Source organism: Canis lupus, chromosome 15, assembly GCF_011100685.1.
Source record: "Canis lupus familiaris isolate Mischka breed German Shepherd chromosome 15, alternate assembly UU_Cfam_GSD_1.0, whole genome shotgun sequence".
NCBI lineage: Eukaryota > Metazoa > Chordata > Mammalia > Carnivora > Canidae > Canis > Canis lupus.
The window spans coordinates 3,160,578-3,187,374 of record NC_049236.1 but is presented as its reverse complement, the minus strand read 5'-3'; the positions used below and the strand labels follow the sequence as shown (position 1 = coordinate 3,187,374).

General features: G+C 46.3%; 1 long non-coding RNA gene across 2 annotated transcripts; it reads right to left on the bottom strand.

The window, feature by feature from the left end:
- Window positions 1–654: 654 nt before the first annotated feature.
- Window positions 655–26,105, bottom strand: LOC102155140. Of its 2 annotated transcripts, none has more exons than XR_005370113.1 (5): window positions 25,936–26,105; window positions 22,498–22,634; window positions 13,461–13,703; window positions 1,142–1,208; window positions 655–801 (listed from the first exon to the last, which is right to left on the bottom strand). It is a non-coding gene; the product is annotated as an uncharacterized LOC102155140 (long non-coding RNA). The 2 variants fall into 2 exon arrangements; XR_005370114.1 differs by lacking the exon at window positions 25,936–26,105 and adding an exon at window positions 24,896–24,959.
- Between the last annotated feature and the right edge of the window lie 692 nt (window positions 26,106–26,797).

Sequence of the window (26,797 nt, the reverse complement as noted above, 5' to 3'; positions counted from 1 at the left end):
TGTAACAGGCTTCCTTTCAACTGGCCTCCGTGTTTCTCATTCCCTATCCCTCCCACACTCTTCATTCCCCAGAAAGAATTTTTAAATGAAAATCTGATATCTGTAAATGGCTCAAAATCCTTCTATGGCCATTCATTTCTTTTTTTTTTTTAAAGATTTTATTCATTTATTCATGAGAGACACACACAGAGAGAGAGAGGCAGAGACACAGGCAGAGGGAGAAGCAGGCTTCATGCAGGGAGCCCAAGTGGGACTCGATCCCGGGTCTCCAGGATCACGCCGTGGGCTGAAGGCGATGCTATACCACTGAGCCACCGGGGCTGCCCTCATCCTTAGGATTTCAATAGATATCTGCTGCATTCACTAGTCTCTGAGAAAGGAGTAGCCTCCAGCCCCACTCAGAATTGTCCCTAATTGCATGGGAGGCAATGAACAGAAGCACAAAGGTGTGTTGGAGTGAGGGGGTCAGTGACCAGCAAAGCTCTCTCTCTAGCTATGTGATTGGTTCTCTTGCACACCAGCCACAAATGCAAACCCATGAATTTTTTTTAATAGTGCATAACCTGGTGTGGTTTTTTTTTTAAAGATTTATTTATTTATTTTGGAGGGAGAGTGTACACAGCAGGGTGAGGTAGAGAGAGAGGGAGAGAGAACATCTCAAGCAGACTCCCCACTGAGCACAGAGCCTGACACAGGGCTGGATCTCACAACCCTGAGATCATGACCCCAGCAGAAATCAAGAGTTGGATGCTTAATGGACTGAGCCATCCAGGTGCCCCGCAAATCCATGAATCTTCATTACTGAAACCACAAGGTTAAATTCATGGTAGCAAGACCTGTTCTGTTTATTTTTTTTTTGACCTGTTCCATTTAGAATATGAACAAGAAACAGCAATTTAAAAGAGCAGAGAGTACAGCTTCCCATAAGAAAGATACTACAGGAATGGAGATTATCCGATGTTCTCACCAACACATTTAACCTTTGCATTTTGTGATCTGAGGACCTGTTTAATCCTATCACAGAATCCTACCCAGAGCTCCTATGTCATGATTGTGTCTGACCCAGAGGCCGCCGGGGGCAAAGTGCACTATCCTGCCTCATTAAATGACTGTGAAGGGGCCCAAAGTGTGCCTCTCTTACCTTTCTGGCTGGCTGCATCTAGGAGGCTGGGAAAAGCCAACTCATCACGTTCCCAAAGTGTGCGTACCTGCCAAGAACAAACAAATGACACAGGTCCCGTCATCATGGGTCAGGTCACCTCCTATTAATGGACTAAATGCTCCAATTATAAATCAGAGATTGTCAGATGACTTAAGGGAGGTAAAAAATAAAAGCAAAAGAGCAAAGGACAAGTTGTCTCTAAGAGACGCACTGTAAATATAACCATACAGGTTTTCAAAACAAATGGATGGAAAAACAGTATGTCATGCAAACAAAAGAGAAGGCTGGAGTGGCTTATCAATATCAGGAAAACTAGTCTCAAGATAAAGACTACTGGGGTGTCTGGCTGGCTCAGTTGGTAGTACATGTGACTCTTGATCCTGGGGTTGTGAGTTCAAGCCCCATGTTGGGTGTCGAGATTATTTAAAGAAATATAAAATCTTAAAAAAAAAAGATCAAGATTATGAACAGAGATAGCGATAAGTGCCCCCTCAGAATCCATCATGCTGAAACAGGACATCATACAGCTCACGATGACAGGCTCGGACTATACTAAGGGAATAGTGAATGGTTCAAAAGTGGTTCAGAAATTCTCACATTTATTTTGGAAGTCAGTGGAAATGTACTCCAACTAGTACTACCTGAGAAAAGCACACAAATGTCATTGTTTTGAGGGATCCCTTTTCTTTGGCTCACAATTCTGATTGCTAAAGGGAATAGTGCTTGAACTCTATAAAAAAGAGGGCCCTCCCTCTGGACTGGTTTGAAATACAGTTAAAAGTTATCAAGATGAGGGCAGCCCCAGTGGCGCAGCAGTTTGGTGCCACCTGCAGCCCAGGGCCTGGTCCTGGAGACCTGGGATCGAGTCCCACGTCGGGATCCCTGCGTGGAGCCTGCTTCTCCCGCTGCCTGTGTCTCTGCCTCTCTCTCGCTCGCTCTGTGTCTCTCATGAGTAAATAAAATAAAATCTTTAAAAAAAAAAGTTATCAAGATGACATCAAAAGTACAGGCAACAAAAGAAAAAATAGATCAGTTGGACTTTTGTACTTCATCAAAATTTAAAACTCCTGTGCATCAAAGGACACTATCGATAGAACAAAAAGGCAAACTACAGAATGGGAGAAAATGTTTGTAAATCATATATCCAATAATATCCAGAATATATAAAGAACACTTACAACTCAACAACAAATAAAATGGACAACCAATTTAGAAATGGGCAAAGGACTTAAATAAATATTTATCCAAAGAAGATGTAGAGATAGCCAACAGGCACATGAAAAGATGTTCAGGGGCACCTGGCTGGCTCAGTCAGCGGAGTGTGCAACTATTGATCTCGGGGTCATTAGTTCAAGCCTCCTGTTGGTTGTAGAACTTACTTTAAAAAATAAATATAGGGATCCCTGGATGGCTCAGCAGTTTAGCGCTGCCTTCAGTCCAGGACATGATCCTGGAGACCCAGGATCGAGTCCCACATCGGGCTCCCTGCATGGAGCCTACTTCTCTCCCTCTCCCTGTCTCTCTCTCTCTCTCTCTCTCTCTCTCTCTCTGTTTCTCATGAATAAATAAATAAAATCTTTTAAAAATAAATAAATATAATGGATCTTCAAAAAAAATATTCAGTATTAATAATCATTAGGAAAATGCAAATCAAAGCCACAATGAGATACTCTACATCCATTAGGTTTTTTATTATCAAAAACACAAAAGCTAAAAACAAAAGATAACTATTATAAAATAAAACAGAAAATCACCAGTGTTGGTGGGGATGTGGAGAAATTGGATCCCAGGTGCACAACCAGTGAGAATGTAAAATAGTGCAGCTGCTGCGGCAAAGTATAGCAGTTCCTCAAAGAGTGAAACACAGAATTACCGGGGACACCCAGGTGGCTCAGTCGGTTGAGGCTCGGGTCATGGTCCCACCGTCCTGGGATGGAGCCCCGCATCAGGCTTCCTGCTCAACCAGGAACCTGTTTCTCCTTCTGCTTGTGTTCTTCCTTTCTCTCTCTCTCTCTCATAAATAAATAAATAAATAAATAAATAAATAAATAAATAAATAAATAAATAAAATCTTAAAAAAGAAACCACACAGAATTACCATAATATCCAACGAAGGCAGGGAGTTAGTTACTTGTACACCGATGTTCATAGCAGCGTTCTTCACAATTGCCGAAAGATGGAAACAATCCAAATACCCATCAACAGGGACGCCTGGGTGGCTCAGTGGTTTAGAGTCTGCCTTTGGCCCGGAGTGTGATCCTGGGGTCCCGGGACCGAGTCCCACATAAGGCTCCCTACAGGGAGCCTGCTTCTCCCTCTGCCTGTGTCTCTGCCTCTCTGTGTGTCTTTCATGAATAAATAAAATAAAATAAAATAAAATAAAATAAAATAAAATAAAATAACAAATGTCCATCAACAGATGAATGGATAAGCAAAAGATAGAACATACATACAATGGAGTATCATTCAGCTTTAAAAAGGAAGGAAACTCTGACACATGCTACACCACGGATGAACCTTGAGGACATTATGCCAAGTTGAAGAAGCCAAGACACAAAAGGACAAAGGCTGTATGATTCCACTTAAATGAGCTACCTAGTGTAGTTAAATTCAGAGACACAAAAGTAGAAGGGTGGTTGTGAGGGGCTGGAGGAGGGGGAGATGAAGAGTTCTTTTTTAATGGGGCACAGGGTTTCATTTTGGGATCATGAGAAAGTTCAGGAAATGGGCGGTGGTGATGGTTGCACAACAGTGTGAATGTACTTAATGTCAGTGAACTGTACACCTAAAAATAATTAAAATGGTAATTTAAAAAAATATGTATTTATTCAGAGAGAGGGGCAAAGACACAGGCAGACGGAGAAGCAGGCTCCATGTAGGAAGCCCGATGTGGGACTCAATCCCGGGACCCCAGGATCACGCCCTGGGCCTAAGGCAGGCCCCAAACCACTGAGCCATCCGGGCGTCCCTTAAAGTGGTAATTTTGATGTTATATATATTTTACCACAATTTGAAAAGTGACCAAAAGTAATAATAATAGACATTTTTTACCCAAACCACACTGTAGGATGGAGTGAGTGGAGTGCAGGGAGCAGGGATGGAGTACCCCTGGCATCTTACCGTCCAAGGACTGGGTGCACAGACTCACCCCGATGATGGAGTGCCTGTACTGATCACATTATGCCCTGGCACATTAGAGGGCAATGGTTGAGGGCAAGGTAGCAGTTTAGAACACAGGCTCTGGAATCAGACAGACAGGGGTTCCCATCGAAGCTCCACACCAGCCCTGTGACGCTTAGCCTCTCTCAACCTCTGATTCTTGTGGGCAAGATGCGGTCATTAGTGTCCCTACCAGCAGAGCTGTGGTAATAGCCCGACAGCTGCCCCTCATTCTCCACAAGGCCCAGGGCCTGGAGACCCAGGACCCCAGCTCTGGACTCTCCGAGCATCACTTCCTCTTCTGAGGAACAGGCATCAGAGACACCTGCTTCCCTGGGTTGCCCGGCAACTCGCTATTAATAATAAAATAGGAACAACAAGAGCAATAGAGCCTCCACTGCCTGAGAACTTCCTCTGCGGTCAGCCCTTTGCATGAATCCTCACAACAGTCCTGGGAGGGAGACCCCCCCCGCCCCCTGTTACAGGGACTTAGGAACCTCTTGGTGATGGGGAGCCTGGCTCAGGAAACGGCAGCTGTATCCTGGCCGCGGGCAGGGCCGTGTGGCTCCCCTGGAGCAACGGATGTCTGTGCAGCTCACAGCTGGGGTGGGAGCCCCCGCCACAGTCCAGAAGCTGGGTCCAGGGTGTCGCCCCCCAGGCGCTGGGGGTCACCTGAGTCCAGGGCTGGGGTCTGGGGCTCTGGTGCCACTCCTGCTCCTGATGGGCTCTGCCCCCTGGGTGGCTCCCTCTCCTTCTCCGGCCTCCATTTACCCCACGGTAAAGGGATGGAGAGGGGTTAGGTCCTTTGATCCCCCAGGTCTCGGACCACAAAGGCAGGCAGGCAGGCAGGCAGGCAGGCAGGCAGGCAGAGGGAAGTTCAGGAAAGCTTGGAAACTGTGTCTGAATTCCTGGCTTCTCTCTGCCCCCTGGTGGACACCAGCAGCCTAGCACCGGGGGAGAAACCTGGCTTTGTCACCTTTTCCAGGGAGCCCTCCCCTGGGAGCCCGGGTGCCAATCTGCTAAGTGGGGATCATAAGAGCATCCACCTCTTTGGACTGCTGTGAGGATGTGAAAAAATAATACGTGAGAAGTGCTTGATCCTAGTCAATCAACAGAAGCCAAATCCTATGATTGAGATGGCCAGTCCTGTCTTCAGTGAAGAACGCAATGACACTACAAGCTCCTAAGACTTGCTTGTTATTGGAAACTGATGTTATTTACTTAAGCTGTAAATGAATTCACTGTGATCATTAATCCACCTCTGGATATTATTTTTTATATATTTAATTATATACATTTGTAAATTTTTACATTTTTTACAGATATATTTGATTTCTTTCAAAACACCAAATTTATTTTTCTACTTTTGTTTGTTTTCTTTCCTTGGTTTCTGATTTTTTAAAAAAATTTTTATTTATTTATGATAGTCACACAGAGAGAGAGAGGCAGAGAAACAGGCAGAGGGAGAAACAGGCTCCATGCACTGGGAGCCCGATGTGGGACTCGATCCCAGGTCTCCAGGATCGCGCCCTGGGCCAAAGGCAGGCGCCAAACCGCTGCGCCACCCAGGGATCCCGGTTTCTGATTTTTTTTATGGTTTCCTTCCTTCCTATTTTTATTTTTATTTTTAAATATCTTTATTTATTTATTCATGAGAGACAGAGAGAGAGGCAGAGACACAGGCAGAGGGAGAAGCAGGCTCCCTGTGGGGAGCCTGATGCGGAGTCGATCCCAGGACCCCGGGATCATGACCTGAGCCGAAGGCAGATGCTCAACCACTGAGCCACCCAGGCATCCCATTTTTATTTATTTTTTAAATATTTATTTATGTAAGTAATCTCTACACCCAATGTGGGGCTCAAACTCATGACCCTGAGATCAAGAGTTGCATGCTCCTCCGACTGAGCCAGCCAGGGGCTCCTTTACTTTCTGTTTTTTAGAGGTTTGTTTCATTGCTCTTTTCTCACCATCTTAAATTGAATGCTTTCCTTATTTATTTTTAACGTTTGGTTGAGGTATAATTTCCACACCATAAAATTTGCCTGTTTTAAGTGTACAATTGAATGATCTTTAGTGTAGTTACAGATTTGCACAACTATCACCACAGTATAATTTTAGAATATTTCCATCATTGCCAAAAAAAGAAATGTCATACCCATTTGGATGAACTTATCCCTAATTCCACTTCCCCCTAGGCAACCAATAATCTATCTTCTTTCCTTATAGAGTTGCCTTTTCTGGACACTTCACAATAATGCAATCATACAATACAAACTCTTTTGTGTCTGGCTTCTTTCACTCACTTAACATAATGTTTTTGAGATTCATCTGTATCATAGCATGTAGCGGCGCTTTGTTCTTTTTTTATCACCAAATAATATTCCCTTGTATGGACATACCACATTTTGTTTATCCATTCACCGGTTGATAAACATTTATATTGCTTCCTTTGGGAGCTATTTTAAATAGTTGCTGCTATGAACGTGCTTGCAAGTATTTGTGTGGATGTATGTTTTCATGTCTCTTGGGGGCTTGTTTATTTTTATATATGTACTGGTTCCTAATACATGTATTTAAAGATATAAATTTTCCTCTAAGTGATGCTTTAGCTGTATCTCACAAACTTTGCCGTGTGCTTCTGTCATTATTATTCAGAGCTAAATATTTCTGAGATTTCTTTATGATATCCTTTCCTACCAAAATTGTCAATACAATAGTTTCCAAACATATCAACCTATTATAATTTGCAATTTCACTGAATCATGATTGAGAAACATAGACTGTATGGTATTAATCCTTTAGAATTTGTTGAGACTTCCTTTATGACCTTAAAATACGTGCTCTGGTGCTCGCTTTGGCAGCACATATACAAAAATACGTGCTCTATTTTTTTTTTAATGCTCCATTTGTCTTCCCTGGTAACATCACACCTGCCTATCACACAGGTACTCCTCCCTGCCCCCCCTCCAGTCCAAGGATACTCCTTCTATGCTCAGAATTCCAACCCTGCTGGCTTCTCAGGGACTTCACACTATTCATTGGAGGGAACTGAGACATTGTGAAGGGAAAAAAATCAGGAGGTAAGTGGCAGAGGTGCTTGTTTTAAAACACAAATCTGCGGGGCCCCAGCTGGCTTAGCTGGTGGAGCATGCCACTCTTGATCCTGGGGGTTTTAGGTTCATGCCCCATGTTGGCTATAGAGATTACTTTAAAAAAAATAAAAGTAAATAAAAATAAATAAAATGCAAATCTGGATATATTTGTTCGCAACAACCTCTCTTCCACACCTGCACACAGCTCTGAAGAGTAAAAACTAACACGGTCCTCATCAATACATAGTTCACAAAAGATGAAAACAACCATAACACATATTGAAATATACCAACTTCACTCATTATAATAAAAGTACAAATTTAAATTACACGGAGCTAAAATTTCTCACCATCAAAAGAGCAAAAAAAATTTAAAAGTTTGACAACACAGACTGATTGATGGTGAGGCTGTGGGGAAACAGGCACTCAACCTCCTGATGGGAGTGTAAATACAGTACAGTCTTTATGGAGAGCAATTTGATCACGTTGACCAAAATTTCAAATGCATTTACACTCTGACCCAGCAATCCCTCTTCTGAGAACTTATTGTATAGATGTAATCTCCATACTAAGAAACGACATATGCACAAAGATAAAATTCAAAAATTCAAAAGTGGCTGAGGCGCCTGGGTGGCTCAGTTGATTAAGCGTCTGCCTTTGGCTCAGGTCATGATCCCAGGGTCCTGTGTCAGGCTCCCTGCGCAGTGGAGAGTCTGCTTTTCCTTCTCCCTGACCCTCTCCCATTCATGTTCTCTCTCTTTCTCAAATAAATAAATAAAATATTTTTAAAAAATACTGAACAAGGGCAGCCCCAGTGGCGCAGTGGTTTGGCGCCACCTGCAGCCTGGGGTGTGATCCTGGAGACATGGGATCGAGTCCCACGTCAGGCTCCCTGCGTGGAGCCTGCTTCTCCCTCTGCCTGTGTCTCTGCCTCTTTCTCTCCGTGTCTATGAATAAATAAATAAAATCTTTAAAAAAATACTGAACAAGTGGATATGATCATTAAAATGTATAGGTATGTGTATATATGCATATCAACAATTTTTAAATATTCCCTTTTATTCTCTAATTTATCTAAACTATATCTTATATGATGGTCCAACAAGTGATGCAAATTGTAGGTGCTCACCAAATTATTCTAATGATTTCCAAATCCTGTATTATGTTAGTTTTTAGAAACTGTTGGCATATCGTCTGTATAATGCAGTGGTCACTAGCTAAATGAGCCATGATTTGACTTTAGTTTTCCAAACAGATCATCCTAGTGTGACTTGTACTCTCGAAAGTTTTTTCTTATTTTTTGCCAGCTTTACTCTATCCGTTACTGAGAAGTATGTCAAAATTTTCCACTGTAATATTAAATTTGTCTATTCTTGTTCATGTTCTGTTGATTTTTGCTGTAAGTATATTTTTTAAGATTTTATTTTTTCATTCATGAGAGACACAGAGAGAGAGGCAGAGACATAGGCAGAGGGAGAAGCCTGATGGGGGACTCGATCCCGGGACCCCGGGGTCACGCCCCACGCTGAAGGCAGACACTCATCCGCTGAGCCCCACCAGGCGTCCCAAAAGATTTTATTTTTAAGTAATCTCTATGCCCAGTGTGGAGCTGGAACTAACAATCCCAAAATCCACCCAGACATCCCCGTGTTTTTCTTTTCATAGTGTTTGCAGGGCTGCCTGGGTGGCTCAGTTGGTGAAGCATCTGCCTTGGTGAAGCTCAGGTCATGATCCTGGGGTCTTGGGATTGAGCCCCATGTCGGGCTCCCTGCTCAGGGGGGAGCCTGCTTCTCCCACTCCTTCTGCAGTTCCCCCTGCTTGTTCTCTCTCTCTCTTTCTCTCTCTCTCTCTGTCAAATAAATAAATAAAATCTTTATAGTATTTGGGGTTTGTTATAGAACGAATTGTGTCCCTCCAACAAATTCCTCTGTGAAAGCCCTAACCCCTCAGGTGACTCTGTTTGAAGACAGGGCTTTTAAGGAAGCAACTGAAGTCAAAGGAGGTGATAAGACAGGGCTCTCCTCCAATGTGACTGATGACCCCGTAAGAAGAGGGCCACCAGGGATGGTCACACGCAGACAGAAAAGGCCATGTGAGGACACGACCAGAAGGCAGCCACCTGCGAGCCAAGGGAAGAAGCCTCAGGAGAGAGCGAGCCTGCTGACACCTTGGTCTTGAACTTCCAGTCTTCGGAGCCGTGAGAAAATAAGTTCCTGTCATTTAAGTCTCCCTGTGTGTGGCACTGGTGTTACGCCAGCAAAGTTATACAGAATTTGTAAGGCTTCTTGAATGTGGCTGGATGTTTAACTGTGTCTTGATTTTTTTTTTTAATCAGTTTTGAAAAATTGTTGACCGTTCTCTCCAAAATTGAGCTCCTGCCCCATTCCCACTCTCCCCCTGGGAATACAAGCATGTGTGGGCTAAACCTTTTCACAGAATCTCTCAGTGTGGTGGCAAGGCACGGGCCCTCAGCATCTGCACATCCTTGTGAGGGTGTCAAACTTCAAGGCTCAGTATTCCCTGACACTGAGCAGTTACTGTAGCCGGTCATGTGGATCAGCTACAGTGTAACCACGGCCTGTAATGGCATCTATGTGGGCCCACTACGTCACCCCAGGGGACATACGTTTGGGGAGAGGAGGGTGGGCCATAGTTTCCATTAGAGATGGGGGTTGCTTTCTGGCTTACCTATCATCTTCTGTAATTTTTGACAACTGCACTGCCCCTTGGGTCAGGTTTCCTTTGTCGGGTCCCCCAAAAAGAGGGTAGTCCTGCCTGCAGCAGACACTGACTTCTGGTTCCATACATCTGTGTGAGTCTTGGTAGCTCCCAACAGAGACCATGCTCCAGACACAACGATCAAAAACCTACCCCTTACTTTAGCTACCACAGCCAAAGGGATGGCACGAGTCCCAGGTTAGCAGGGCAGGCTAAACTCTCTCGCGCAGTTGTAATAGGTAAGGGTCTGGCTTTATCCTACATTCTGAATGAACAGGGAAGAGCATGTATGGTTGCCCACACCTCCTGTTCTATTTGGACTAAGAGCACAGTTCAAGCAGAGTAGTCCATCCACACCACAAGAGAGGAAGCTAAAAGGTTATCTGAAATAATCCTCCCCTGGGACTCCTCACATGGCTGAGTCAGAGACCCCTGAGATGCATGAATGATGTCAATACTGCACCATGCTGCTGATTGGGATTCTCGTCATAATAGCCTAACCAAGTGTTATATGAGACAAACTAAATGGACTTGTGCCAGGCCCAGTCAGTATGTCCAATCTGAGTCTCTGATAGGATGGCATGTTCATGAGAAAATGCGAATTCACTTAAAAACATGTGGGGTGCAGGATGGGTTATTGGAAAGGCAGGCTGCCATGGGCCTCAAGAGCCCCTTATATCCTTGCTGAGGTAAACCAAACTACCTGATACTGAGCAGTCTCTGTAGCTTATCACAAGGTGACAAGGCAGGTCAAGGAGCCCACAGGTGACTGCATGCACCTGTTCACTCTCCAGAGGAGGGGACTGGTTTGTCACTTACTGCAAAAATGCTAGATCCTTGGGGCACCTGGGTGGCCTGGTCAGTTAAGCGGCCAACTCTTAATCTCAGCTCACATCTTGATCTCCAGGGTGTGAGTTCAAGCCCTACATTGGGCTCCATGCTGGGCATGAAGCCTACTTAAATAAAAACTTAAATAAAAAGTGCTAGGCCCTTGGCTCTGGGTTCCTCAGCTGTGGCTGGGACACAACCCTTTCATGTGGCGTTTCTATCATGTCACACCCACGGGACTTGGAGGCAAGGACCAGCCAGACACCACTGTTCTGGTGTTCCTGCCACTGGCTGTGCTGTGAGAAATAACCTGTCTTGGGGCTTCTGAGTGGCTCAGTCAGTTAAGCATCTGCCTTTGGCTCAGGTCATGATTCCAAGGTCCCAGGATTGAGCCCTGAATCGGGCTCCCTGCTCAGTGGGGAGCCTGCTTCTCCCTCTCCTGCTCTGCTTACTTGTGCTCTCTCACTCTCTCTGTCAAATAAATAAAATCAAAAAGAAAGAGAAAGAAATAAGAAAGAAAGAAAAAGAAAGAAAGAAAGAAAGAAAGAAAGAAAAGAAAGAAAAGAGAAAGAAGAAAGAAAGAAAGAAAGAAAGAAAGAAAGAAAGAAAGAAAGAAAGAAAGAAAGAAAGAAAGAAAGAAAACCTTGTCTTGCTCCCATGAGGGCCTGTTGTCTATGTTCGGCATCTGTGGACTTGTGGCAGGTTGACTACCCGCTGTCCTCTAGTAGGTTAGTTCTTCCCCAATAGTTTTAACTCCCTGCTTTGTGTTCTCCATCCATTTGTCTCCCTGTGTTTCACTCTGGGTACTTTTTTCTGACCAGTCTTCTAGTTCACTAATTCTCATCCACTGAATTTTTGCTTCTCGTTATTGTTTATCTTTCAACTCTATGCTCTCAGGATTCATTTCTTAGGGCTGCAAGAACAGGGTGTCATGAACTGGGTGGTTTAAAGCAACAGACATTGATTCACTCACAGTTCTGGAGCTAAAATCTGAAGTCTAGGTGTCAAGAGGGTGGGCTCCTCCTGGAGGCTCAGAGAGTCTATTCTGGTTGCTGCTGGAAATCCTGGGGGTGCCTTAGCTTATAGACGTGTCACTCTGATCTGCCTCCATCATCACATGGCCTTCTCTTCTGGTGTGTTTTCACATCATCTTTTTTAAGGCTGCCAGTCATACTAGATTAGGGGCCCACACTACTCCAGTATGACCTCATCTGAACTTAACTAATTATATCCATAATGGCCCTATTTCCAAATAAGGTCCCATTCTGAGGTGCTCAGGGGTTAGGACTTTGACATATCCTTTTGGAGGGCACAACTCAACCCATACCACTTTCCTTTTGGCTCTCTTTTTTTGTTTTTAAGATTTTATTTGTTTGTTTGTTTATTTAAAGAAAGAGAGTGAGCATGTGCATGAGTGGGGGGAGGGGTGCAGAGGGAGAGGGAGAAAGAATCCCAAGCAGCCTCCACACCAAGCTCAGAGCCCGACAGGGGACTTAGTCCCCCGACCCTGAGTGGAAATCAAGAGTCAGATGCTCAACCAACTTAACCACCCAGGTATTTCCCTTTTGGTTCTTTTTATAGTTTTCAGTTCTCTACTGAAATTCAAGCTTTTTTTTTTTTTAAGATTTATTTATTTATTTGTTTTAGAGAGAGCATGGGGCCTGGGTAGAGAGAGAGAGGGAGTGAGAGTTTCAAGCAGAATCCATGCTCCAAATGGACCCTACATGGGCTTGATCCCATGACCCCAAGATTACAACCTGAGCTGAAACCAAGAGTCAGTCGCTTAACCAACTAGGCCATCCAGGTGCCCCATCTTTTAAAATTTTTAATGTAGAATGTTACCTAAAGGCCTGTGTCTACTATTCCAGTATCTAAAGCCTCTGAGGGTTCATTTTTCTTGTCTATTGATTCTACCTATTTTGTTCATGTTGACTCTTCATGTGCTTCTTACATGAATATGCCAGGTATTGATTTGCAAAATTCCATGTAGAAACAATTTCAGGCTGAGCATGGTGTTATCTTCCTCCAGAAAGTAAGTCCAGAGATGACTTACTTTTCCTTCTGCCCAGCACCTGAATGACTTGCAATCTGGGATCATCTCAATACAATTTCAAGGACTGTGGTGGTACAGAGCCACAGTGCATTCTTTGTGAAGAGATATCTACTCCCCATTCATCCTTACTTACTCCTAGAGTATAGCCTCTCAGGGTCCTAACTCATAGCCAGGGGAGTTCACTAAGGAACTTTCCTTGATGGTCCTCAACTCTAAATCCCATCCCACTTGCTCTGCTAGTTTGTGGAAGTACTACCAAGTTTCCTGGCTGCCTTCTGTCAGCCCCAAACATAAGGCTCACCTCCCTGACTCCCAAGGGTCTGAGACCAGTTGGTAATTCTTCACTAACTTGTGAGCACTCTATTTCCTTTATGTTAGTTGTCTATTGCTGAATAACAAATTACTACTAAACTTAGCATCTGAAAATAATAAGCATTTATTATCTTACACAGATTCTGAGAGTCAGGATCCAGGAGTGGCTTTGGCTGGTTCTGACTTCAGGGTTTCTCACAAGGTTGCAGTAAAGCTGTCAGCTGAGACTGTGTTCATCTGAAAGCTTGACTGGAGCTGGAGGACCCACTTCACCTGGCAAGATAATGCTGTTTTTTGGTGGGAGGCCTCAGCTTCTTCATCTTGTAGACCTCTCTTTATGGATGCTTAGATGTCCTCATGACAAGGCAGTTGGCTTCTCCTAGAGTGAGTAATCCAGGACAGAGAGCAAGGAGGAAACCACAGTCTCTTTAAATGATCCTGTTGCTCATTGTCACTTCCACTTTATTCTATTCATGAGAAACGAGTCATGAGGTCCAATTCACATGCAAAGGAAGGGAAATTGGGCTCTACCTCTTGAAAAGAGGACTGATGATGACTAAATGGACACATTTAAGACCCGTCACAGCTGGCAAGTAGGATTGTAGGATTTTTTTTTCGCCCCCCCCCCCTCGGATTGTAGGATTTTTAAGTGATTGTGTTCTGCTTTTCTAGATGTCCTTGGGAATATGATTGATTAAAATTACTCAGTCCATCCTAGAGACATATAAACTACCAAAACTAAAACAGGAAGAAATAGAAAATCTGAACAGATCCATAACCAGCAAGGAAATTGAAACAGTAATCAAAAACCTCCCAACGAACAAAAGTCCAGAGCTGGATAGCTTCCCAGTGGAGTTATACCAAACATTTAAAGAATTAACACCTATTTTTCTGAAGCTGTTCCAAAAAATAGAAATGGAAGGGAAACTTGCAAATTCTTTCTATGAGACCAGCATTACCTTGGTCCCCAAACCAGACAAATACTCCACCAAAAAGGAGAATTACAGACCAATATCCCTGATGAACATGGATGCCAAAACTCTCACCATCATACTACGCAATAGGATCCAACAGTATATTAAAAGGATTATTCACCATGACCAAGTAGGATTTATTCCTGGGCTGCAAGGGTGGTTCAACATCCATAAATCAATCAACGTGAAACACTAAATTAATAAAGGAAAGGACAAGAACCATATGATCCTCTCAATAGATACAGAAAAAGCGTTTGACAAAGTACAGCATTCTTTCTTGATTAAAACTCTTCACAGTGTTGGGATAGAAGGAACCTCAATATGATGAAACCCATATATGAAAAGCCCACAGCAAATATCATCCTCAATGGGGAAAAACTGAGAGCTTTTCCCTTAAAGTCAGAAACACAACAAGGATGTCCACTCTCACCACTGTTGTTCAACATAGTAATAGAAGTCCTAGCCTAAGCAATCAGACAACAAAAAGAAATAAGAGGCATCCAAATTGAGAAGTGAAACTCTCACTCTTTGCAGATGACATAATACTCTATATGGAAAACCCAAAAGACTCAACCCCAAAATTGCTAGAACTCATAAAGGAATTCAGCAAAGTGGCAGGATATAAAATCAATGCACAGAAATCAGTTGCATTTCTATACACTAACAATGAGACAGAAGAAAAATTAAGGAATCAATCCCATTTACAATTGTACCAAAAACCACAGGATACTTAGGAATAAATGTAATCAAAGAGGCAAAAGATCTGTACTCAGAAAACTATAGAACATTCATGAAAGAAACTGAGGAAGACATACAGAAATGGAAAAATTTCCATGCTCATAGATGGAAGAACAAATATTGTTAAAATGTCTATGCTACCTGGAGCAATCTATATGTTCAAAGCAATCCCTATCAAAATGCCATCAACTTACTTGACAGAGTTGGAACAAATAATCCTAAAATTTATATGGAACCAGAGAAGACCCCAAATAGCCAAAGGAATGTTGAAAAAGAAAACCAAAACTGGAGGTATCACAATTCCAGACTTCAAGCTGTACTACAAAGCTGTCATCATCAAGACAGTATGGTACTGGCAGAAAAACGAACACATAGATCAATGGAACAGAATAGAGAATCCAGAAATGGACCCTCAACCCAATGGCTAACTGATCTTCAACAAAGCCATAAAGAATATCCAATTGAAAAAAAGACAGTCTCTTCAACAAATGGTGTTGGGGACACGTGGACAGCCACGTGCAGAAGAACGAAACTGGACCATTTCCTCACACCATATACAAAAATAGACATAAAGTCGTTGAAAGACCTAAATATGAGACAGGAATCCATCAAAATTCTAGAGGAAAACACAGGCAGCAACTTCTTTGACCATGGCCACAGCAACTTCTTGCTAGACACATCTCCAAAGGCAAGGGAAACAAAGGCAAAAATGAACTATTGGGACCTCATAAAGATAAAAAGATTTTCACAGCAAGAGAAACCATCAACAAAACCAAAAGGCAATCTACGGGCTGGGAGAATATATTTACAAATGACATATCAGATAAAGGACTAGTATTCAAAATCTATAAAGAATTTGTCAAACTCAATACCCAAGGAACAAATAATCCAATCAAGAAATGGGTAGAAGATGTGAATAAACATTTCTCCAAAGAAGACACACAAATGGCCAATAGACATATGAAAAAATGCTCAACATCACCCATCATCAGGGAAATACAACCTAAAACCACAAAGAGATACCACCACACACCAGTCATAATGGCTAAAATTAACAAGTCAGGAAACAACAGATGTTGGTGAGGATGCAGAGGTTGCACTGTTGATGGGAATGCAAGCTGGTGCAGCCACTCTGAAAAACAGTATGCAGGTTCCTCAAAAAGTTGAAAATAGAGCTACCCTAAGACCCAGCAATTGCCCTACTGGGTATTTACCCCAAAGATACAAATGTAGTGATCCGAAGGGGCACCCGCACCCCAGTGTTTATGGCAGCAATGTCTACAATAGCCAAACTATGGAAAGAGCCCAGATGTCCATGGACAAATGAGTGGATAAAGAAGATGTGATATATATATATATATCATATATATATATATATGATATATATATATATATCACACACACACAATGGACTACTACTCAGTAGTTTTTCTTTCAAAAAAAAAAAAGAAATCTTGCCATTTGCAATGACACGCATGATGTGGTTAGAACTAGAGGATATTGTGCTAAGCAAAATAAGTCCATCAGAGAAAGACCATTATCATATAAGCTCACTCATATGTGGAAATTAAACAAAACAGAGGATCATAGGAGAAGAGAGGAAAAAATAAAGACAAAATCAGAGAGGAAGTAAAAGCACTAGAGATTCTTAATCATAGCAAACAAACTGAGGGTGGCTGGAGGGGAGTGGTATGGGAGATGGGGTAACTGGGTGACAGGCATTAAGAAGGAGATGTGAGGGTGGGGGTGAATGGGTGACGGGCACTGAGGGGGGCACTTGACGGGATGAGCACTGGGTGTTATTCTGTATGTTGGTAAATTGAACACCAATAAAAAATAAATTTATTTTTTAAAAAAGAAGGAGATGTGATGAGCACTGGGTGTTATATAAGCCTGATGAATCATTGACTTCTACCTCTGAAACCAATAATATATGTTAATTAATTGACCTTAAATAAAATAAAAATAAATAAATAAAATTACGTAGTGCATCATAACCTGAGGTACAAGCCTATAAATTTGGTTTTTATTCTAAAAATACAAATTACTTATTTTGTACTTATTCTTTTAAAAAATGATTTTATTTATTGGAGAGAGAGAGAGAACAGGAGCAAGGAGGAGGGACAGTGGAAGAGGGAGAAACAGGGTCCCCACCAAGCAGGAAGCCTGATGCGGGGCTCGATCCCAGGACCCTGGGATCATGACCTGAGCTGAAGGCAGACACTTCACTGACTGAGCGAACCACCCAGGCACCCCTGTACTGAGTCCTGCATGCTAGTAAATCTTCTGGCTTCAGATTTTCGCACCGTAGTAAAAGAATATTCTAGACTGTGATTGATTATTATTGTTATTCTTTTCTTCCTTCTTCCTCCCAGGAAAGGAAGATTGATGTTTCAGGTAGCTAAAAGAAACCTTAAGAACAATCAAATTTTCTCGTCTCTGTTTCTTTCTACTAGTTTGAGATACATCTTAAATTTTCAAACATCAAAGCACAGCATTCTCCTTCTTGACAAGAATGAAAACGAACCAACAAAAAGCCCAGTGGAAACAAATATTTACGAACAGTAGCAACTAGATCCCTAGAGGACAATGATAAACGAGCGACTCGTCTAAGATACAGAGTGCTCTGTAAAGAAGGCTCAGTACGGCACAGTCACATGGGCTCTGGCCTAGGCTGAAGCCCAGCGGGCCCTCGTGTTCCTAACCGGCCAGGTGCAGGTAGGGCGGGTGGTCCCCTGAACAAGTCCTGACGTCCCACAGCCACTGCTTGAACGGCAGCGTTTATTACAGAATTCATATCGTTAAGTTCATCGATCGTCACAGTTGCAATTGTATTATTTACCAAGCACTAGGAAAGTATTTCAATATTTTAGCAACCGAGTCAGCCATGCCTTTGATGCCACTGCCTACACACCAGCCGTGAAAGGGTAAAGTCATTCATTACGGTGTCGTTTGTGATAGCAAAACCCAAGTGCCCCTTAGGAAGGAAGGAACGGGCTGGATAAATCACCGGTGGCACAGCCTCACGGCGCAAGACCAGGCTGCTGCTGAAGAAAGAAAAGAACAAGGAAGCCGTCTACGGACTGATTAAGCTACAAAACACATTGTTAAGTAAAACAGGTTCGATGCACAACTCTCTGTGCCCTCCTTTGGGTAAAAAGGGTGTGAATAAATAAGAATGCATGTTTATATTCGGTTATATTTGTTCACATGACAAGGATACATAAGAAACTAATAAGATCAAATACTTACCGTTCCCTGTGTGGTTTCTTGGAGGTTGTGAGTACATTACTTAGCCCTAACAGTGAATCGAATAAAAACGTGTTGATTTACCGAATGCTCAGTACGAGCCTAAGGAATTTATTTTTCGTGGGCCTGGCTGGCTCAGTGGGTTAAGTGTCTGCCTTCAGCTGAGGTCATGCTCCTGGAGTCCCGGGATCGAGCCCTGCCTGGGGCTCTCTGGTCTGCTGGGAGTCTGCGTCTTCCTCTGCCTCTCCCCCTGCTCCTTCTCTCTGTCTCTCTGTCTCTCTCTCTGACTCTCCCTCTCTCTCTCAAATAAATAAAATCTTTGAAAAAAGAAATGTATTTTCCTTAGTGGCCTGTAGGACAGCTTTCCATACAGGCTCCAGGACCCTGGTGCAATGCTCCCGACCCAGCCCTGCCAGAGAGGGTCCGCCTCCCTCCCCTAGGATCAGTCCAGGTGCCACCACCACCCCCACCCCCCCAGCCAGAGGGCTCCTTCTCCACCTGGTCCAGCAGCGGGATGGGGGAGCAGGCCCAGCCCAGTGAGGGGCCAACCAGGCTCCGCTCTGCCCAGGGGCCGTTCTGCACTCTGGGCTCGGAGTGTGCCCCCACTGAGGTTTGGAGCTGTGGTGGGACCTTGGAGGTTCATCACCCCCCATAGGTACCTGCTTCCCAAGTGACAGATGTGGCTGCCCTGGTACTGGGACAGAAGCCTCCCTCCCAACCGTAAGTACCATGGCTCCTGCGGGCTGCATCCTGCCCTGTTTTCTCTCTTTCATCCTCATAACGGTCCAGCTTGGCAGATAAGGAAGCTGAGACCCAGAGAGGGCGCAGGTGGGGCGGGGGGGTCCTACAGCAAAGGTGGGAGAGGGGGGCAAAGACAGCTGCCGTGAGCTTTCACGAACTCACCTGGAGGCAGGACCAGTGGGCCTGAGCGGAGGGACCCAAGGAGCTGGGTGGTGAGAACACAGGGAGTAGAAAGGCACAGGGTGACTGGGCTGTCCAGGTGGCCAGGATCCCCGAGGGCTGGGCTGAGGGGCCTGGACGGCAGCCTGAGATGGGCATGCACAGGTCTGGCCTGGGGAGGGGGGTGCACCCAGGTGAGGTGCCGCAGGGCTGGGGGAGTGGGTGGGGGGGCTCTAGGAGAGGGATCGTGAGGCCGGGTTAGGGGGCAGCGGGGAGCCAGAGGAGCAGAATCGGAGGTGGGGCTTGGGGACTGATTGGCCGGCAGTGGAAGAGAAAGAGGGAGACAACGATGATTACCACGGCCTGGGCCCATTCTGGGCGTGCGGCTCAGTAGCAAGTACGCCACACTCGCTGTCACTTAGTCATCACAACAAGCCTCATGAGGTGGGTGCTCTTATGATCCCCACTTAGCAGATTGGCACCCGGGCTCCCAGGGGAGGGCTCCCTGGAAGAGGTGACAAAGCCAGGTTTCTCCCCCCGGTGCTAGGCTGCTGGTGTCCACCAGGGGGCAGAGAGAAGCCAGGAATTCAGACACAGTTTCCAAGCTTTCCTGAACTTCCCTCTGCCTGCCTGCCTGCCTGCCTGCCTGCCTGCCTGCCTGCCTTTGTGGTCAGAGACCTGGGGGATCAAGGGACCTAACCCCTCTCCCTCACTTTACTGTGGGGTAAACGGAAGCCGGGGAAGGAGAGGGAGCCACCCAGGGGGCAGAGCCCATCAGGAGCAGGAGTGGCACCAGAGCCCCAGACCCCAGCCCTGGACTCAGGTGACCCCCAGCGCCTGGGGGGCGACACCCTGGACCCAGCTTCTGGACTGTGGCGGGGGCTCCCACCCCAGCTGTGAGCTGCACAGACATCCGTTGCTCCAGGGGAGCCACACGGCCCTGCCCGCGGCCAGGATACAGCTGCCGTTTCCTGAGCCAGGCTCCCCATCACCAAGAGGTTCCTAAGTCCCTGTAACAGGGGGCGGGGGGTCTCCCTCCCAGGACTGTTGTGAGGATTCATGCAAAGGGCTGACCGCAGAGGAAGTTCTCAGGCAGTGGAGGCTCTATTGCTCTTGTTCCTATTTTATTATTAATAGCGAGTTGCCGGGCAACCCAGGGAAGCAGGTGTCTCTGATGCCTGTTCCTCAGAAGAGGAAGTGAGGCTCGGAGAGTCCAGAGCTGGGGTCCTGGGACTCCAGGCCCTGGCACCCACACTTGCCTAGGAGGGCCTCTTCCTTTGGTCTATTCTTTGACTCATTCATCTAACTGTTTGTGTAGGATGCTCTCTGAGCCTGGTTCTGTAGTGGGCACATGTGCCATGTGCTGGGCCCTGAGCCTTCAGGCTCCCTGGGTCTGGGCACTGAGTATGGGGCCAGGGGAACAGAAAGCCAGGCCTGAGGGCGCAGGCTCAGTGCCACCTCTGGCCAGGGCTTGTGTATCTTCCGCCCAGAAGCACACACTGGGGGGGCAGAGCATGCACTGGACAGCCTTCTGCCCTCAAGATAGCCTCAGGATTACACCCTCATCTAGGGACCACTCCAAGGCGAGAGGGCTTGGGAAGAAGCCTCCTGCCACTGGTTATTGGGAGCTGCTTCTAGGGAACCCCTCCTGAGTCCCTGCCCTGTTGCCTGAAGTGGGTGTGTGCCAGTGAAGGCCCCCTTTTGCCCAGCCCAGGGAGGATCCAGGCCAGGGGAAGGGGATTTAGCCTGGGAATCAGGGGTCCAGGGTCACAGTTTGGGGATTACCCTACCAGCACTGCCCCTGCAAATGACAGCATAGGTGGGGTCTGTACCAGCTCAGAGAGATGCAGAGCAAGTGCAGGCTGAGGTCCAGCCCCACTCAGCACGGCTGGGGGCCCTGGAGGAGCGTGCTGTCCACCTGCAGGAGTCTCTTTTTCTGAATCACCATACAGCGCCACGTGGGCTGGCAGCGGCCCTGACGACAGCAGTCACTACAGCCGAGGGTTGGAGGGGGAGGCTTGGGGTGGCCTGGGGCTGGGAGCTGGGCCTGGGGGTCCACGGCCCATCCCTCTTTGAACAAAAGAGCTGAGGTGAGGTAGTCTCTTGTCCAGATCCATGTCCCTCTCGTCTTGCTCACAAGAAGGGGAGAAGGAAGGAGAAGGAACTCAAGGAAGGTCATGGGCTGGGCACCAACTTGGGAGGCCAACCCCCACCTCTGATGAGCTGCTAGCACTTCGCTCAAGAGGTGTCCAGGGACTAGGGGGGCCCAGCTGGCTCAGTCCGCGGAGCTCTCAACTCTTGATCTCGGGGCTGTGAGTTCGAGCCCCACAGGGTGGGGGTGGGTATAGAGATTACTTATAAAAAAAAAAGTAGAAGCATCCAAGGAGAACCACATCACTACCTTGGGGTCTCAGTCTTCACTTTTCATTCCTCCAGGCCTCCAGTCCCGATATGCTCCCCCAGTGCCTGCTGCTGCTAATGCCCCAATTCCCTCACAACCCTGTGCACTCTGCACCTGACAAACCATTGTGGTGACACCAACCTCTGGGCTGAGGGAGGCCAGGCCCGGGGCTGTGAAGCCACCACCCTGGACACCATGGGGGAGCATGGCAGGAAGGGAGGTTCAGGCAGCCTGGCCGAGCCCCAGGGGGACGCCAGCCTGGGGGTTTCTGGGACGTGCACCCCTCACCCCGGGGTGAGGGGGCAGCCGGGAGGTGCTCCAGGCTGGGCCCTGACACCTCTGTGCAGCCCCCTGAGGCCGTGTAAGGACCCGATGGCCTGGAGGTCAGGTGCCCCGGCTGAGGACCTGCAGGCACCTGGAGAGGCGGCCGGTTGTGGCAGGAGGACGCCTTTGTTCCAGGTATTTTCTCAACGGTGAGGCTGGGCCACCTGCCAGGTGCCAGGGCGCGCTCTGGCCTCCCGCCCCACGGGCAGCTTTGCCGCCAAGGCCCGTACCTGGCTCAGGACTCCTTCCCGCGCTTCTGGGCCCCAAGGGAGAGGCAGGCCCTGGAGGGCAGACGGCATGGGCCACCTCCCCACCCACCCAGCCTCATTTCAGGAAAGGGAACTCACCTAGGGCTTCTCATGTGTTTGCCATTTAGAACTACATTCTTCTAGGACAATAGGTTAGAAACAGAAAAATACAAACTTTTGCTCAACAAACTATGATAAAACTGCATTGTTGGATAGAGGCTCTGTCTGGGTTTGAATCCCAGCCCCGCCACTTACTAGCTGTATGACCATGGCAAGTGACTGACCCGCTCTGTGCCTCAGTTTCTTTTTCTGGAAACTACGGGTGATCGTTGTACCCACCTCATAGGAGCGTGGTGAGGATTTAACAAGTTGTCACACGTAAAGCTGTCAGAAGAGTCCGGACGTAGCGCTGTACCGGTATTTGCTGTGATCATGGTGATGACATCAATGAGGATGATGTTAGTCAAGACTCTTGGCTGCACAGAACAGAAACCACTCAGGCAAGCTTAAGCACGAGAAGGATTTGACACAAGTCTTCAGAGGTGTCACATGGAGCCAAAGGGTAGGGCGCAACCAGGCCTCACCAGCGATAAGAACCAGGATCTTAAAAGTCATTGAGGAGCCAGGAAGCTTCTCTCCGTCTCTGAGCCTCACCATCACCCACTTCACTGAACATATGGCCAGACGTGGCCAGCTCTGAGTCTCTAGGTCAGGAGCCCAGCAGACATGGACTGGCATCTCTGAATCCCAACAGCAACATCATGGGAGGGAGAACCCATTGCCCTATTTGGGTCATGTACCAAAAGTCCATCAACCATGACCAAGGGGAACACCAAGGAGCCAATCCTGGGAGCAGTCTAGGGCCTAGAGACAGCAGCATGGGCCAGGCAGATATTCCTAAGGGCCCCTCTCCACTCCAGTGCTGCTCTGGAGTGAGGGTCACAGACTTGTGCACCAGTCCTGCTGTTGCCTCAGAGAATCACCTACATCTCTGAGCCCTTTCCCTCTGTTCACTCAGAGCTTTCTGCAGCCCTTTATCACAGTACGTAGGTGGTATTATCATTATTTGTTTATGTATCTCTCTCCCTTAATAGACTGGGATTTTCATTCATTTTTTTCAGTGTAATAAATACCTACCAAACACCAGCCATGTGTTAGAGCACAGAGAGGAATCCAACAATTCCTCTCTGCCCTCCTGAGGGCTCAGTCTATGTCCGGGGGCATAAAGTCATATGAAACAGGTCAGCCTCCCTATCCAGCTCCTCCCAAGTTCAGGTGCTAGGGACTTTTTTCCCCACACCATTGATACTCAGTGTCAAGATCCTACCTTCTGGGCACCTAGCTGACTCACTCAGTAGAGCATACAACTCTAGATCTTGTGGTCATGAGTTCAGGCCCCACACTGGGTATAGAGCTTACTAAAAACAGGGAGAGAGTGAGAGAGAGACCCCACTTATTGTTTTATGAAGCTTATAAAGTTCCCGAGCTGTCATGAAAAGCGGGTGTCCACAGGAAATGGCTCATGTGGGGCATGGAGTGGGTGGGCACCATTTCTCCTGAGTGATCCAAGGCCAACAGCAGGCAAGAGAACAGCTGACAAGAAAACGACTTCACCAGGAGTGAGGAGAGTGAGGAGCAGAACAGTGACTGTGGCCTCGGCACAGATGATGGCAGAGTGGATATCATGACCTTGTTGGCTCAGCCGCCACAGCGCCACCCAGCTCTGCTGCTGGGCAATCTGTTGACACTGACTCTGCTCCTGTCTGATCTCCAGGTTCAACTCCTGTCCTCACTCCCTGCCGAGGTGACCCCTGGCCAGCCTTCCCATGAGCAGGATGGGCCAGGCACTTCACTCTTTTAGTCCACTATGAAGGCATACACTTTATACTCTGCCTGCTTTAGGACCACTTCCTTGGGTTCTCAAAGTCTCTTCTCTCCGTAAAGCTCACTGCTTGGCTCACAAACTATTTGTGTGGGTGTCCACATGGAAATGTACTCTAGAAGTTGAAAAACTAAACCTCTTTTCCTTTCTCTTTGCATTCTTATTATACGGACTAATTCTTGAAGATGATGTGAATGCCTCTGACTGACTGTGGGAGGGTCACATACAAGGAAGTGTGGACAAGAAAAACACAAATGTTAGTATTTCAGGATGTTCTCTCTTACACACATCATGAAATGATTGTATATACATGATAGGGCCTCTGATTCAGGTCACAGAGCTTCCAGAGTTCCAGCAGTGGTGGGAGGAGACAGCAGGGAGTCCTGTGCCCGTGAGGTGATACTGCGGTGATACTGCGGTCTCTCCACTCTTGCCTTGAAGGGATGGCAAAGAGTTCCAGGGAAGCGAGGTCATGAGGAGAGCATTCTGAACCACATCAACAGGACTGAGAACATGGAATGATATGGGAAAACCTGTGTGCCAAGCACTGTTCTAAGAAATTAAAAAAGATTTTATTTTAGGAGCACCTGGGTGACTCAGTTGGTTGAATGTCCAACTCTTGATTTTGACTCAGGTCATGATCACAGGGTTGTGGAATCAAGCCCCACATCAGGCTGTGTGCTCAGTAGGGGAGTCTGCTTGCAGATTCTCTCTCTCTCTCTCTCTGCCCCCCTCTGCTCCTCCCCGGACTCATGCCAGATAGATAGATAGATAGATATCTCCCCCCCCAAAAAAAATTTATTTATTTTAAAATAATCTTGGGACGCCTGGGTGGCTCAGGAGTTTAGCACCTACCTTCAGCCCAGGGTGTAATCCTGGAGTCCTGAGATCGAGTCCCACATCAGGCTCCCTGTATGGAGCCTTCTTCTCCCTCTGACTGTGTCTCTGCCTCTCTCTGTATGTCTCTCATGAATAAATAAAATAAAATCTTTAAAAATAAAAATAAAATAATCTCTACACCCAACATGAGGGTTGAACTCAACTCCAAGATCAAGAGTCACAAATTCTTCCAAGAGAGCCAACCAGGTGCCCCTCTCATGAATACTTTAAGTAATTTAATTAATGTAATCAATTTAATCATCACAACAATCTCAGAGGGCCAAAGTTTTAAAAAGATGAAACTAAAGCACAGAGCAGTTAAGTTATTGGCCTCAGAATTCCTTTTTGGCAAGTGGTAGAGCTGGCATTCAAGGCTGAGTAGTATGGCTTCAGAAGCTCTATAACCCATGTTTTGAGAAATTACAAGTAGCTCTGTTATGGCTCGTAGATTTGGCTAAAAGGGTGAGCAAAGAGGGGCGCCTGGGGGGCTCGGCGGTTTAGTGTCTGCCTTTGGCTCAGGGCGTGATCCTGGGAGTCCCGGGATTGAGTCCTGCATCGGGCTCCCTGCATGGAGCCTGCTTCTCCCTCTGCCTGTGTCTCTGCCTCTCTCTCTGTGTGTCTCTCGTGAATAAATAAATAAAAAATCTTAAAAAAGAAAAAAAAGAGTGACCAAAGAAAAGACCACAGAAGGCCTGGAATACCATAACGGCGCCTGGGTGGCTTAGTCAGTTGAGCATCTGACTCTTGATTTCGGCTCAGGTCTTGATCTCAGAGTCGTGAAACTGAGCCCCACAGTGGGCCTTCTGCCCAGTGTACAGCCTGATTGTCCCTCTCCCTGTGCTCCCTCTACCCCCACCTCCCTGCCCCCAGCTCACACACCCTGTCTCTCTAAAATAAGTAAATAAAACTCTTAGGAAAAAAAAGAAGAAGAAGAATAAGCATAATGGTTTATGGAGGGGGTCAGAACCAGAAACAGAGGCCCACTGCCCAATTTGGGTCATGCATCAAAGGCTCACCAACTCAGAGACTGTTTTAACTGCCTGGATGAGAGACCATGTGATCCGAAGAGCGACAGTTGGAACAGATGAGTTCCCGGAATGTTGGGTGGGTAGGATGGTGTGTAAGACATCCACATCCTAATGCCTGGAACCTATGAATGTCACCTTATTTGGATTATCTTGGTTATCTGGGTGGGCTCCAGGTAGATTGCGAGGGTCCTTCTGAGAGAAGGATAGATCAGAGGAGGGGCAAGAAGGCAGAGATGCAAGTGGGCAGCTCTAAGCCAAAGAATCTGGGTGGCCTCTAGAGGCTGAGACAAGGAATGGAGTTTCCTTTAGAAGCTCCAGACTGGGTGACGGGCACTGAGGCGGGCACTTGACAGGATGAGCACTGTGTGTTATACTATATGTTGGCAAATTGAGCTCCAATAAGAAAATATAGAAAAAAATAAAAATAAATAAAAATAAATAAAAAGCTCCAGGGGGATCCCTGGGTGGCTCAGCAGTTCAGTGCCTGCCTTTGGCCCAGGGCGTGATCCTGGAGTCTCGGGATTGAGTCCCATGTCGGGCTCCCTGCATGGAGCCTGCTTCTCCCTCTGCCTGTGTCTTTGCCTCTCTCTCTCTCTCTCTGTCTCTCTCTCTCTCCCTATGTCTATCATGAATAAATAAATAAAATCTTAAAAAAAAAAAGAGCTCCAGAAGGAATCAGCCCTGCTGACAACTTTCAAACTGTCAGATGATAAATTTGTGTTGTTTTAAGCCACTAAGTTTGTAGTTACTTATTATATCAACAATAGGAAATAAATACAGATGATAAAACCTGGTGACCAGGTAGTTACTGTGGGATGTCCCAATCAGATGGTGGGGGGCCACTAAATGT